We start from the raw sequence: 14,694 nt of genomic DNA on the forward strand, positions 1-14,694 counted from the left end.
CTCTCTCTCTCTCTCTCTCTCTCTCTCTCTCTCTCTCTCTCTCTCTCTCTCTGTTTCTCTCTCTCCCTTTCTTTCTCTCTTTCTCTCCCTTCTCCCTTTCTCTCTCTCTCTCTCCCTCTCTCTCCCTCTCTCCCACTTTCTGTGATCTAGAATTAGTGTACTGGTGATGTATGATGTGGTGTATGTCCTATGGGCTGCATTCACTTTCTTCTCTCTTTTCTTAGCCTTCTGCCCAGCATTTTCCATCTTCCTACCATCAGGTAGCTCATCCTTTTCTCCTGCCCACCTTCATCTTCCCGGGAAATCCCTCTAGTGAATATCTCATTTCATGTATGATATTTTTTCAACATTGGAGTTGATTTATTGATGTCCACATGTCACATTGTGTCCATCTGCCACTTTCTGATTTTCTTTACACATTCCTTTACTTTTTGTATTCTTTTAAAACTAGTTATTTGAAAGGTTTTTATTTTTTACTAGTAAAGTCACCATCTTCTTTTTCTCAGGGACAGTTTCTATTGGCTTCTTTGTGTTTCCTTTGAATGAACTCTATTTTTTATTCTTGCTAAAAAATGAAATCGACTGAAATTCATTGTCTTAGGGTTTATTGCTGCGAAGAGACACTGTGACCATAGCAACTCTTACAACAAAAACATATAATTGAGGTGATGATTTACAGTTTCAGAGGTTTAGTCCATCTTGACAGAGAACATGGCAGGGTATAGGCAGTCATGGTACTGGAGAAGGAGCTGTTACATGTGGACTCAAAGGCAATAGGAAGTGGTCCTTCTTACTGGGAGTAAGCTTGTGCATAGGAGATCTCACAGCCCACCCCCACAGTGACACAGTTCTTCCAACAAGGCCACACCTACTCCAACAAGCCATGCCTCCTAATAGTGCGACTCCCTTTGGGGGATATTTTCTTTCAAACACCACATTGTAATTTTCTATCTGTACTGTCTAGTTTTTAGGTCAGCTTGACAAAGACTAGATTCATTTGGGAAGAGGGAATATTAACTGAGAGAATGTTTCTACCAGAATGGCCTGTAGGGCATTCTCATGATTAATGCTTGATGTGGTTGGGTCCACATCACAGGCAGCTGGCACCACCACTGGATGGTATGTGAAAGCAGACAGAGCATGTCAGTAAGCAGAGTTCTGCAGCCTCTGCTTCCTTCCATCCTCATCTCCAGATTCCTGCCTTGAGTTCCTGCCCTGGCTTTCCTCATTGTTGGAAAGTGTATGATGAATAAATCTTCACCAAGCTGTTTATGGTCATACTATTTCATTAAAGCAGTAGAAAGCTAACTAAGACACCTTGCAAGCCTGTCTCTGGGAGATGCGTGCCTTCAAAAAACTCTAACATTTCCAAATATTTAACCCCCACAGACTCCGACAGTTGTCTGGAAAGACAGATTTCTGATGGTTCTGAATCTGCAATCTTCTCTTATCATCCTACAATAATTGCTTTTGGTATGTCAAACCTTACATTCTTAAAATATGCCATCTGGACATGATACATTATCATTTTTATATATGGTTGAATTTGGTTTGCTAGAATTTGTCTCAAAAGTTTGCACCTATGTTTATGAGGTCAATTTTGGTACTTGGCTTTTAGTAATTTTTGTGTGGTTTGAGCATGAGCTGACAGGTAACCTCATTGAATGACTTGAAAAGTCATTCTTCCTTTTCAATTTTATGGAAGAATGTTTATAGAATCGCTATTAAATTTTCAAAAATATTTAGTTTAATTAGCTGGGGAAGCCATCTGGACGTGGAGTTTCTTTTGTGGAAAGATTGTTAATGACATATTTCATCTAAGTTGTCAAATTTATTGGCATAAATTTATTCATAATATTTCCTTATTAGCCTTTTAATATCTCATAAGTCTGTAGTAATGTGCTCTATCTAGTTCCTAATACCAAACATTTCTGTCATTTTTTTTGTTCAATCAGGCCACCCATTTATTGCTTGATCTCAAAGAGCTAGCTTATGTTTTCAAATCTTCTCCAGTTCATATTTTCTATTTCATTTATTCCTTCAGGGATATGTATTAGGATCGGATTCATTGGATTTGGGTGCTGTTTCTTTCTGTTACTGCTGGCGGAAGTAAGTGTCCTTCCTGGTGGAAGTGAGTGTCCTTCATTTCACTCCTCTCTGGTATTGACATTAACCCTATAAAATTGGGTTATCCAACATGTTAAGATGTGTTGAAAGTTTTCATTTTTATTAAGTTCCAGATACTTCTACACTTGATTGTAGCCAAAAGACCAAGAAGCTGTAGAGTTGAGGCTATTTTTCATTTTGCCTTTTGGTTTCTCTGGGACATGTCTTACTTTAAAAGTGCAATATTAACACCCTAAGCTGTCAGGGTTTCTCAGAAATCTTCTTGTTACTGGTATTTAACTTAATACTAGAAAGAGAAGATAGCATTCCTGCTTGATGCCAGCCCTCTAGGTGCCTTGGCAGAAGGCCACAGGGAAAAGGGAGGAAAAGAAGTTTCGTTCAGCTCATGGGTAGTGAGGGCAGGGCTCACACTGGTGGAGAGAAGAAAGAGCAGAGGAAAAACAGGAGCAGTGAGGATATAGTTCCCATTGACACACCTCTCTCTTCTATTTCTCCATCTACGCCCCACTTCCTATATTTTCCAGACCTTACAAATAACCTATCAAAACTCTAGATCCACCAAAGAACTAAACCATCTAGTAGGAAGAAGTATTCCCGATCTACTCATCTGTGGAAATTCCTTCCTACACATACCCAGAGGTGTGCTTTACTGATGTCCTAGGCATCTCTCAGCCAATGAAGCTGGCCATTAAGAGTTAATGTCATATTTCAGTATTTTTAATTTCTTGCATCTCTTTAACACCCCACAAGATGGTATATCTTTATAAGTATTGCTTACAAAGATCACTTGAGAATAACACATTCTCTAATATATAGATTTCAATGGGTTTTAATGACGTAAAATTAAATAATACTTATTGAAGTTTACTATACCATTGTCTTTATGTGAACCTACTTAGTATCAATTATTGTGATAAGACTATTGAAATCTCTGCCAACAGCTGTCCAGTTTTACTTGAATTTTCTATGACGCATAATTCTACTGAGGGGAAGGATACCTTACTATTGTGAAATAAATTTCTTTACATTAGTGATAATTTTTATTCTGCAACATATTGTTTCATTTTAAAACAATTAAAAAAATTGACAACCTCTGCCTTTTAACTGATGAATTAAAGGCATTTACTTTAGTTAATTATTGAGGATTTAGTTCTATATTTTCAATTCCTTTTTCTGCCCCCTATTGCATTAACTGAGTGTATTTACAACTCTATCTAATCTTGTGACTTATTTAGTAGAACCATTTTGCCACGATAGTGGTTGTTTGGTTTGGGGTTTATAGTCTGTATCATTATTTTGTCTATTGTAAGTGATAAACTACTCACGAGAGACTCACAATCGTGTCCTTCATTTCTCCTCTTACGACCTTTGATCTACCATCATAAATTTTGCTGTATAAGTGTTAAAAATCATAGAATGCACTATTACTTTTATTTATACCCTGGTATTTTATGGACTTTTAAATAATATAAAAGCTTTGTATTTCTTTATTTAATTACTGTTTCCAGAACAGCACAGCATTATGGGGTGGGTATATACATCTGAAATCGATCTCATCAGGTTAAAAATCAAAATACAGACAGAGCAGATTTCTTTCTGAAGGCTGAGACGGTGCACATCCATGCATTTTTCAGCTCTGAAGCCGTTTGATTCTCAGGCTGAGCCCTCATATTGCTGTCGGTCTGTTTTTCCCTTCTGCTGCCCACTCTTTCCCACCCTTATTGTGCCAACTCAGATAATCAAATAGCGCCACATTGCAAGGCTAACTGACTTGCAAACTTAAATCCATCTTTTCCCTTCATTACTTCCCTTATATAACCTCTTTATAAAGATTAGAACATGGACGCTTGAGTAATATGTTCTGCCTATATACCATGCCCCTTTTCTTCTCTGAATGCCTTTGAGGTTTTTCAAAGCAATATTTTCTTTGATTCTTTGAGAATCCCATACAGTGTATTCACCTCCCCACTTCCCCTTACCATTGCCACTCTTTCCCACCCAACTTTGAGTTTGCTTTTTTCTGTTGTTTCCCTGTCTGGCCCAGTTTGTGTAACCCAGTGAGTCTTGGGAGTGGGGCTTGCCCTGACACGGAAGTCATTCTACTATGGGGCACATTTTTACAGAAAACTAATTCTTCCTCTCCCAGTGACCATCAGATGTCCAGAACTCCCTGGCTACTGTTGAGACTTTGTTCCCTCTTCCCTGTCTCTGTGTTGGGACTGTGTTTGGCTGGAGCTTGAGCAGGGCTTACGTATGCTACCACAGTTGCTACATGGTAATATGTGAATCTATCAAGCTGTGTCTGAGAAACACAATTCCTTGATATTATCCACCACCTCTGCCTCTCACAATCTTTCTGTCCCCTCTGCCATGAAGATTTCTGAGTCTTGGGGGAGGGGTGTGATTGAATTCAAGGCTGAGCATGCCACAGTCTTTTGCACATTGAGCAGCTGGGGGTCTCTGTGTTGCCATCTACAGAAAGGAGGGGCATCTCTGACGAGGGTGGAGGGATGTGCTAATCTATGGGTGTTTTCTTAATGACTAACTCTTAGAATTGGTAATGATATGCCTTCGTGTGATTTTTTTTTGTATTGATTTTTATTGAGCTCTACATTTTTCTCTGCTCTCCTCCCTGCCTCTCCCCTCCCCTTCAACCCTCTCCCAAGGTCCCCATGCTCCCAATTTACTCAGGAGATCTTGTCTTTTTCTACTTCCCATGTAGATTAGATTTATGTATGTCTCTCTTAGGGTTCTAATTGTTGTCTAGGTTCTCTGAGATTGTGATTTGTTGGCTGGTTTTCTTTGCTTTATGTTTAAAAACCACTTATGAGTGAGTACATGTGATAATTGTCTTTCTGGGTCTGGGTTACCTCACTCAAAGTGTTTTCTAGCTTCACCCATTTGCCTGCAAAATTCAAGATGTCGTTATTTTTTTCTGCTGTGTAGTGCATCCTTAGTCATCAGAGAAATGCAAGTCAAAACAACTCTGAGATTCCATCTTACACCTGGAAGAATGACCAAGATCAAAAACACTGATGACAACTTATGCTGGAGAGGATGAGGGGTGAAGGGAACACTCCTGCATTGCTGGTGGGAGTGCAAGCTGGTACAACCCTTTTGGATGTCAGTGTGGCGATTTCTCAGAAAATTAGGAAAAAACCTTCCTCAAGACCCAGTAATACCACTTTTGGGTATAATATCCAAAGGATGCTCAATCGTACCACAAGGACATGTGCTCAATTATGTTCATAGCAGCATTGTTTGTCATAGCCAGAACCTGGAAACAACCTAAATTACCCTCGACCGAAGAATGGATAAGGAAAATGTACATTTATGCAATGGAGTACTACATAGCCTATGTGTGATTTTATTTCTTATTCTTTTCCTGGTGGTTGCTTTTTTTCTGAAACTAAGTTTATCAATTTTTAGCAATTTTGGAACATTTTTCAATCATGTAATTCAAATAGTTCTACATTTTGAGGCATTTACATTATTTTATAGCCAACTAGTACTTTAGCTTTTATCAAAACATTAATTATGTATATTTGTGGGACTTAGTATGATAAACCATGCAAGCATATAGTATGTATTGACCACATCTAGCTGCCTTCTTTATCCAGGCCCAGTTCTAGTTTCACCATTCTGCTGTTTTTTAGCCTCCATACAAGTAAGAACACCTGCCACTTACATTTTTATGCCAGGCTTATTTCTATCAGTTTTGCTGCAAGTGGAAGAAATTAATTCTAATCTATGGTTGAATTATGCTCCATTGTGTTGGTGTATAACATATTTTTATCCATTTATCTATTAGTGGGCACTGAGGTTATCTAGGGTATTGTGAGCAGTACCACAATAAAAATCAGCATGAAGAAGTTACTTATATGTAATTTGTATCTTGAGAATTTCATACCTATATGCAATATGTTACTCCTACCCATTTACCACTCCCTGCCTCCAGCTCTTCCCAGAGCTCCCAACATACCTTCCGTTTCCTAATTCATGTCCCCCTTTTTTTTTGTAAACAATCCAGTGACTCCAATTAGTGCTGCCCTTGGGTGCATGCATTGGTGTGTGGCCATTCACTGGAGCGAGGGAAGTCTACCAGGACCGCACTACTGAAGGAAATGATTCTCTGTTCAGGACCTACCAATTTCTACTGCTCCTAAGCTAGGGGCAGGGCCTCGTGAGTCCCTCCCTGATCACGCTGGAATTCTAACCAGCTTTATTTGAGCAGATCTTATGCAGGCACCCACAGCTGTTGGGAATTCATGGATGCAATGGCCCGGCATGTCCAGAAGATGTTGCTTTGCAGCAGTCTTTTCTACCCACTGGCCCTTACAATCTGCCCCTTTTTCTGAAATACTCTCTGAGCCTTGGTGGAGGGATGTGTGTGATATAGGTGTCTCGTTTAGGTCAGAGCACCCCATAGTCACTTTTTCTCTGTGTTTTAACCAGTTGTGAATCTGTGTATAAATGATATTCAGTGCAAAATTAATAATGAGAGCTGAGAGCTGCATTAATCTATGGGTATAAAGAAAAGCATTTAGGTGACAGTTTGTTACTCTATCCATTTAACATGATCATAGTAGTAGGTTTTCTATGATGCATTTTATCATAGGTTCTTAAATGCATTTACAGTTCCAGGTATGAATTCTGTCCTATAGAGTGGTCTTATATTCAATCAGAAAGTGGTTGGTAACCCCCATAACATTTATGTCTCTATTGTACCCATAGGCATACCTTGGCATGCCACTCCTTATTATAGCTCACAGGGGTCACACACTGGTCAGGACACCCACAGTAAGCTGCACAAGTTCCTTTCAGCACAATGAAAGCTGGCCAGCAGGGAGCTAGCTTCCAAGTCAGTACCAGCTTGATTCCTCCATGGCCTATGACCAAAGTGTGTGCTGTCTTCAGCAAGAAGATCTCACCATTAAGTTTTGGTGAGTAATAATAGCAGTGGCATGTGTTGCTTGTTGGGGTCTCTGGGACCCCTGAAATCAGTGTTGTATGCTAATTTACTATCCTTTCGCTCTAGTCCCAGAGGTGGGCTAGCAGGATGATGTGGTAGTTTTGTTCTTACTTCGTATCCCTTTCTATTGTTCTCCATCGTGGCTGTTCAAGTTTATATGTCCAAGCATGAAGCATGAGTTTCTCTTTTTTTGTGACCTCACCAGCATTTTTGAAGTTGGTTTGATAAAAGAAAGTCCAACTAGATTGAGAAGCTAAGTCATTACAGTTTGATTTGTGTCATTCTAATGGCTTATGCTATTGCCTTTTTTCATATAATTATTAGATATTTATTTATTTCTGCTTAGAAGGGTCTGTTGAGATCATCTGCCAACTTTTAATTGTATTGTTTGTTTTCACCAATACGTTTTTAAACTCTTCATCTATTTTCAATATTGACTTTTGATCAGATGAATGCATGTTAAATATCTTCTCCAGTGCTATAAACTGTCTCTACCTTTGTGGTAAGAAGCTTTTTGCTAGGATGTGATCCTATTTGCCTCTTTTGCTTTTGTTTTCTGTGCTTTTCTGGTGTTATCAAGAGAATTATTTCCTTTACCAATGTCTCGTGGCGTTTCCTCAGACTTTTTTTCTAGTAGTTTCAGTGTTTTGAGTCTTACATATAGTCTTTGAACTATTTTCAGTTTACTTTTGTACAAGATGAGAAACAGGGGTCACACTTCAATCTTCATGGGATCTCTGGTTTCCCAGCAGCAACTATTGAAGAGCCTGTCCTTCCTCCAGTGCATGTTTTTGACAATTTTGTCAAGAATCGGTTGCACAGTAATAAACATTTCTCGGTTGTTTGTATTTCATCTTTTGAGAGATGTTTAAAACCATGCCCCATTTTAAGATGGGATGGTTGTTTCCTTGATGCTTCATTTTTAAAGTTTTCTTTGTATATTCTAGATAGTAAGCCTCTGTCAGATGTGTAGCTGGTAAGGATTTTTCCCATTCTGTATCTCTTTTCTATACAGAAGCTCTTTAGTCTCCTGTGGTTCCATTTGTCAGTTGTTGGTCTTAAAGAAAGCCTGTGCTATCAGAATCCTGTTGAGAAAGTCTTTTCCTGTGCCTCTAAGTTCAAATCTATGCCCTGCTTTCTCCTCTCTGATTTCGGGTATCAGATCTTATGTCAAGGGCCTTGATTCATTTGGATTTGAGTTTGAACAAGTTGAGAGATAAGAGTGGGTTTCATTCTTCTACCTGCAGCTATCTAGTAGAACTGTGCCATTTGTTGGAGGTGTCCTGTCTTTCCTCTCATACGCATTTTTGGATTCTTTGCCAACAATCAGGTGACCGTAGAAGTGTAGGTTTATATCTGAGTCCTCAATTCTGTTCTATTGATAAATGGGTCTGTTTTTATTCCAGTAGAATGATTTTTTTAAAAATAACTTGAAATCAGATATAGTGATAGCTCTATCAGGTCTTTTCCTGTTCAAGATTGTCTGCGCTAGGATGTGTGTGTGTGTGTGTGTGTGTGTGTGTGTGTGTGTGTTTTCAAATAAAATTTAAGGTTTTTTTTTTTTTCCAAATTCATGTTATGGGAGTAACCAAGCACTTTTTGATTGGCTCTGAGATGAAAGCCATACCTAGCACTTTAAAAGTGGCCGAGAACCTGTGACTAAATGGGTAATAAGCCCTGGGGGGGGGATCCAATACTATTACTCTAGGGAATTGACACAGTGGTTAAAACACCACTTAATAACTGAACTTAGCCTTATGGAAGGGGACTTCCTTCTGGATCCTAGATTAGGCACAAACCACATCCAAACACCTGTTTTCACAGAGAGATCCTTTATTAAGCAGGGAGGAAAAGTTAAAGTGGCTGCTTTCTGACTCAGGCAGAAAACAGTAGCCAATGACTTTGCAGGTGTGATTTTTAAGGGAGAAGTGGAGGTCTGTGTTAAACAGGCTAGAGTGTGGTGGTAAAGGAGAAAGGAAAGAGGGAGAAGAAGGAGAGGACCAGAAAGAGGGAAAGGGTATTTGTTCCAGATGGACAAAAGACTGCCTCTGGATAGAGGGGAGACAAATGTGGCCCATAGGAAAATGGTGGTTTATAAAGGTAAAGGGGGAACCCCATGTTAGGATGAGGTGTTTAATTTTAATTGGGCATGTTAATTAGTGAGCCAAAGGGGGCTTCTGATTGCTGGACTTTGGTAGTCAGCCTCAGGAGGAGGAAGTGGCCAAATAAGGAACTAGATCTTGATGGCTACTTTAGGGATGTAATCTAATGGTTTTTAGCAAGGCAGAGGGAATGGGAGAGAAGGGCAAGGCCTGCCAGCGCCGCATGTTTGAGTGGGGTAGTGTCCCTTCAGGTACACCAGTAGATCAGAGTATCCCTTGACCCTCATGTAGAGAAACTTCTAGTTGCAGTAGATGTTTGCTAACACACATGCACATGCACACGCGTGCGTGCGCGCACACACACACACACATACACACACGGCTATTTCAGAGACTAGGAGATAGAGAATGCTCCTCCCTAAATGGGACATCATATCATATCCATTCCTCCCAGGCTCAGAGACACCTTCACAGAAGATAGGAGATGTTGTGTGACTAGACTTTTCCTGGAGAGACAACACACATCTGCTCACCACAGATAGGGAGCCCAGAACAAACCAAAGTATGGATACCATCAAAGTCCATCTTGGTGAACAAATGAATTTTACTGAAGTTCCTTACAGGAATATGGGTGAGGGGTTACTTAGAGGAGTAGAAATGACTCAAAGACAGTTATAGCACTAAAGCCCACCACAGCACGGGTGACAGTTCACAAAATCTGGGTACCTGGAGTACACTGCACCGCCTGTGGGTAACTCATCAGGTTAGAGAGTGTCCTTTTCTAAACGACTCAGTTGCTCTAAGCTTCTTCCAGGATCTGGTCTCAGTCTTCTTTACAGTCTGGCTTGTCTGAGAGGGATTCTCAGTAGTATTTATTGCTTATTCTTGGGAGGGAGGGACCTAATGAATTTGGTAAGTTTCAGGGACTTCCTGAAGCTATTTTTTTTTTGAGTTATTTGTCTTCTGGTTAAGGAGCTTCCCTGCAGGATGGAGTGTTTCAATCTTGGAGAAAACTGCTGCACAACACTCCACCCCTTCATTTGGCTCCTTCATTCTTTGTGCACCTTCTTTCATGATGATCCCTGAACCTTGGATGAGGTAGCTATAGGTGTAGACCTGTGGCTAAGACTTAGGCCACTGTGCCATCTCAACAGTCACCTGTTCTTCAGAGTTTCCCCAGTGTTTACATGTGAATGCTGACAATGATGGCGATCTGTGGGTGTTAACACATATTGAAAGCAGTATGACAGGCACATCACACCCATCTAGTAAATCAATAGAAGCTCCTTCCCCACGGGGAGCTATGACCTCACCAGCCATGGATTTTCATCCTGCTTTACTGTGCCAGAAGTGAACTGATGTGGAATGTCCTTCTGTATGCTGCAAATATGTGCTAATATATGCAGTGCAAATTCTAATTGGTCTTAATGATAAATCCCAGAGTCAGATATCGGGGTAAATGCTGAAAGGTCAGAGAGACAAAGGCCACAGCCACCTCTTACCTCACCAACTTCTTGACCAAAAAAGGAGCCAAGTTCCTGTCTCCACCCTGCCTTATCACTTCCTCTCTCTGTCCAGCCATACCATTGCCTGTCTCTACATCCCTAGTGCTGGGATTAAAGGTGTGAGCCACCACTGCCTGACCTCTATGGTTAACTAGTGGCTAGCTCTGCCCTCTGATCTTCAGGCAAGCTTTATCTGTTAGAGCACAAATAAAATATCACCTCAGTAAACTCCTCCTTGTGGGACAGGTCTTAACTCCAATCAGAAGGGTTACCCGTGGTCTTACCATTCATGGCCAGGCCACTAACTATGCACAGGTTGGCACATCCTGCCTGGCATGTCTGCACTGTGGCACTCAGGGTCCATAGCTAAGAGATGTTGGTCAGTTCACCAGCAGTAGCCTGCGTGGTTCCCTCTGGCACAATGAAAGCCAGCCAGCAGGTCAGTCCCCGCTCTATTTCCCCATAGTCTTTAGCAATAGGATCGCACCATCTAGTTTTATCACACAACCAGTATCACTACCAATAGATTTTATGGTTTGTGGGGCCTCAATGGCTTCTCCAGCCAAGAACTCACAGGAAGGTAGCCCACCACTGGCACTGGGGTTTTCATTCAGTAACCTTATGGCCTCTGGGAGTGTCATTTTGAACATCTGAACATTTTGGATTTTTTTCTTTCAATTAACCCAGCCTCAGTTAGGTTGTATTGGATAAATGTACCATTGTGCTGGATTGTCTTTCCAAGGCCTTTACTAATCTGCAAGGCGTCCAGAGGTGAGCATTATGTCCTCTATATAATGAGACTGTCTCCAGAAGATGAGCAGGACAAGGCAGTATCCTGACCCATCATCCTGTAACAAATAGTGGGTCACAGAGAGAACTTTCGTAAAGCACTGTAGGCATCTGTTGTCGTCTGTTCTCAGCAGTGTTGGGTAATCCCAAAGGTTCTCAACTAAGATACTGAAGTCCAGCATTAGTAGGGATTAATACAGCACTGAAAGGCTCCATCCATTTAGATCAAGGTTGGATACAAAGCATGGATATGAGATGCTAATTTAATTAACTCGCCATTGTAGCAGGCTTTTTGGACTACCATTCCCCAAATCATGATACAGAGACTTATTACTGATTATGAAAGCTCAGCCTTAGATAAGGTTTGCTTCTAACTAGTTCTTATAACTTAACCCATTTTTATTACTCTATGTGCTGTCATGTGACTCATGGCTTTGCCTCTCCTTTTGCATGTCCTGCTTTCTCTGAGCCAGGCTGGCGATTCCATCTTTCTTCTTTCCCAAGACTCCAGTGTCCCCAGAAGTCTCTCCTAATCTCTTCCTGCCTAGCTATTGGCCATTCAGCTCTTTAATAAAGCGATCACAGTGATACATCTTCACACAGCATAAAGGAATATCCCTCAACACTCCATAATCCTTATTCATTCTCTCTGAGCCATTGTATTTCCATATCCTGGACTGCTTCCTTGGAGCTTCCCTACATTTCTCCATTGATAAACTCAGTGGGGCTAACTTTATCTGCTCAGACCCACTCATGGCCAAAGGTGAGTGTGGCCTGCTCTCCCATGATGCACCTGCTAGTGCCCTGGGTCAGAGAGGCCCTGGGTTGTCATAGTAGCTCTAGCTATAGTCATTGCTTCTCTGTCTACCATACCTCAGTATTGGGGGAGTTCCTGGCTAGGCAAACCATCTCCACCCTATCATAACCTTTTGTCAGAGGTAAGTGTACTCTCCTCAGTCTGGGCTGGGCGTGTAATTGCCCACCCCAGGACAGGCTTGATCATCTTCACATGTTTTCTTCTATTGTGGATGTTTCCTGAGAACTGGTCTTTGGGATTTAAAGCTTTCCAGAAGCCCCTTAATATACATTGACTTTCAGCCAGGCAATGGTGGAACACACCTTTAATCCTAGCACTTGGGAGGCAGAGGCAGGTGGATCTCTGAGTTTGAGGCCAGCTGGTCTACAGAGCAAGTTCCAGGACAGTAATAGGACTGTTACAAAGAAAAATTCTGTTTTAAAAAACCAAAAGCAAAGCAAAACAACAACAACAACAACAACAAAACCAAAAGCACACGTTGGCTTTCTATCAATTTGTTTCCTGAGGAGGTCAAGGTTGGCACAGTTTTGCCACATATGTCTTTAAAGACCATGGACAGAGCTGTCCTTTCGTTTTGCCTTTTTCTTCTCTCCTGTAGGTTGCTCTCTCGCTTTGCAGACACTCTGTGCATGCTGGTCTAGGTCGCTTGTGTCTGCCAGCGCCTTTCCTCCTTTATAGAGAGCTTGTCCCACCAAGCCACATTAACACACACCGTACAGGAAGGGACAACTGTACTCGAATTTCTTCTGCAGATACTCCACCTCAGGCTTCTCAGCCTCCGTTGCATGCCTTGCTACCCATAGCCAAGAACATACGCTCGTTCCTCTCCAGCTCACCTTTCGTTCTGTTGTGTCCCTTTTAGGGAACCAATTATGTTGTGTGACAAGACTTTTCCTGGAGAGACACAATACACATGTCTACTCACCACAGATAAGGAGCCCATGATGAGCCAAATTAAGGACACACCACCAAAGTCCAACTTGGTGAACTAACGGATTTTATTGGGGTTACTTATTTTATTGGGGTTATTGGAGCAGAAATGGCTTGAAGTCAGCTGCTTCACCAAAGCCTGCCACAACATGGGTGACAGTTCACAAAATCTGGGTACCTAGAATATACTTCACAGCATGTAGGTAGCTCAAAAGGTTGTAAAGTATCCTTTTCCAAGTGACCCAATCTTAACCTCTTCCAGGTAGCTTGGCTGCTTTCTGTTTTCTTCTAGGCATCTCGTCTTAGGCATCTCGTCTGGTCTCAGTCTTCTTGGCAGCTTGGCTTGTCTGAGAGCAGTTCTCAGCAGTGTTTATTGTTTACTTGTGGGAGGAAGGGATCTAATGAATCTGGTAAGTTTCAGGAACTTTCTGAAGCTATTTTGAGTTATTTGCCTTCTGGTTTAAGGAGATTTCTGAAGGAAATGTTTCAATCTTGTAGGAAATTGCTATGCAAGAGATTGAAGGAGCTAGAAGTGATAGACAACATCAAGGACCCAGCGGAGCAGTTGTGCATATGAACACACAGTGATTGTGACAGCATGCACAAGACAGGAAAAAGTAGCAGCTAGATAAAAAAAATCCCGGCATAGAAACATGGAATCTCCATACTAGTAGAGGAGCTAGGAATGTCGGTTTTCTTTAACAGTGTGATCCCTGCTAGGTTGACAGTTCCAGGGCAGGATCCTCTCCCAAGTCTAGTTGAGCAGCACAAACTGAACTTAACAGGGGCAACTTCAGAGTTGGGTGGGGAAGGATAGGAAGATGAAGGTGATGGTTGTAGGAGTTGAGATAGTGAATGTGTTCAAAATATAGCAGCTGGAATCCTCGAAGAATTGGTTAAAATGTTGTTCAAAATGAGGAAGCATCCCGTTGCCCCAAGTTCTCCCCATCCTACCGTTCTCACTTTTTTCTCCCCTTCTCCCCTTACCCACCTCCCACCCCACCCTTAAGATCCCGATTTTTTGCCTGGCAATCTTGTCTACTTCCCCTACCCAGGAGGATAGCTATATGTTTTTCTTTGGGTTCACCTTCTTATTTAGCTTCTTTAGGATATCAAAATATAGACTCACTGACCTTTATTTGTAGCTAGAAACCAATTATGAGTGAGTACATCCCATGTTCACCTTTTTGGGTCTGGGTTACCTCACTCAGGGTAGTATTTTCTATTTCCATCCATTTGCATGCAAAATTTGAGAAGTCATTGTTTTTTACCGCTGAGTAGTACTCTAATGTGTATATATTCCACACTTTCTTCATCCATTCTTCCATTGAAGGACATCTAGGTTGTTTCCAGGTTCTGGCTATTACAAATAATGCTGCTATGAACATAGCTGAACAAATGCCCTTGTCATATGATCGGGCATCCCTTGGGTATATTCCCAAGAGTGGTATT

Source organism: Microtus ochrogaster (genome assembly GCF_000317375.1).
Source record: "Microtus ochrogaster isolate Prairie Vole_2 chromosome 6 unlocalized genomic scaffold, MicOch1.0 chr6_random_2, whole genome shotgun sequence".
Classification (NCBI taxonomy): domain Eukaryota; kingdom Metazoa; phylum Chordata; class Mammalia; order Rodentia; family Cricetidae; genus Microtus; species Microtus ochrogaster.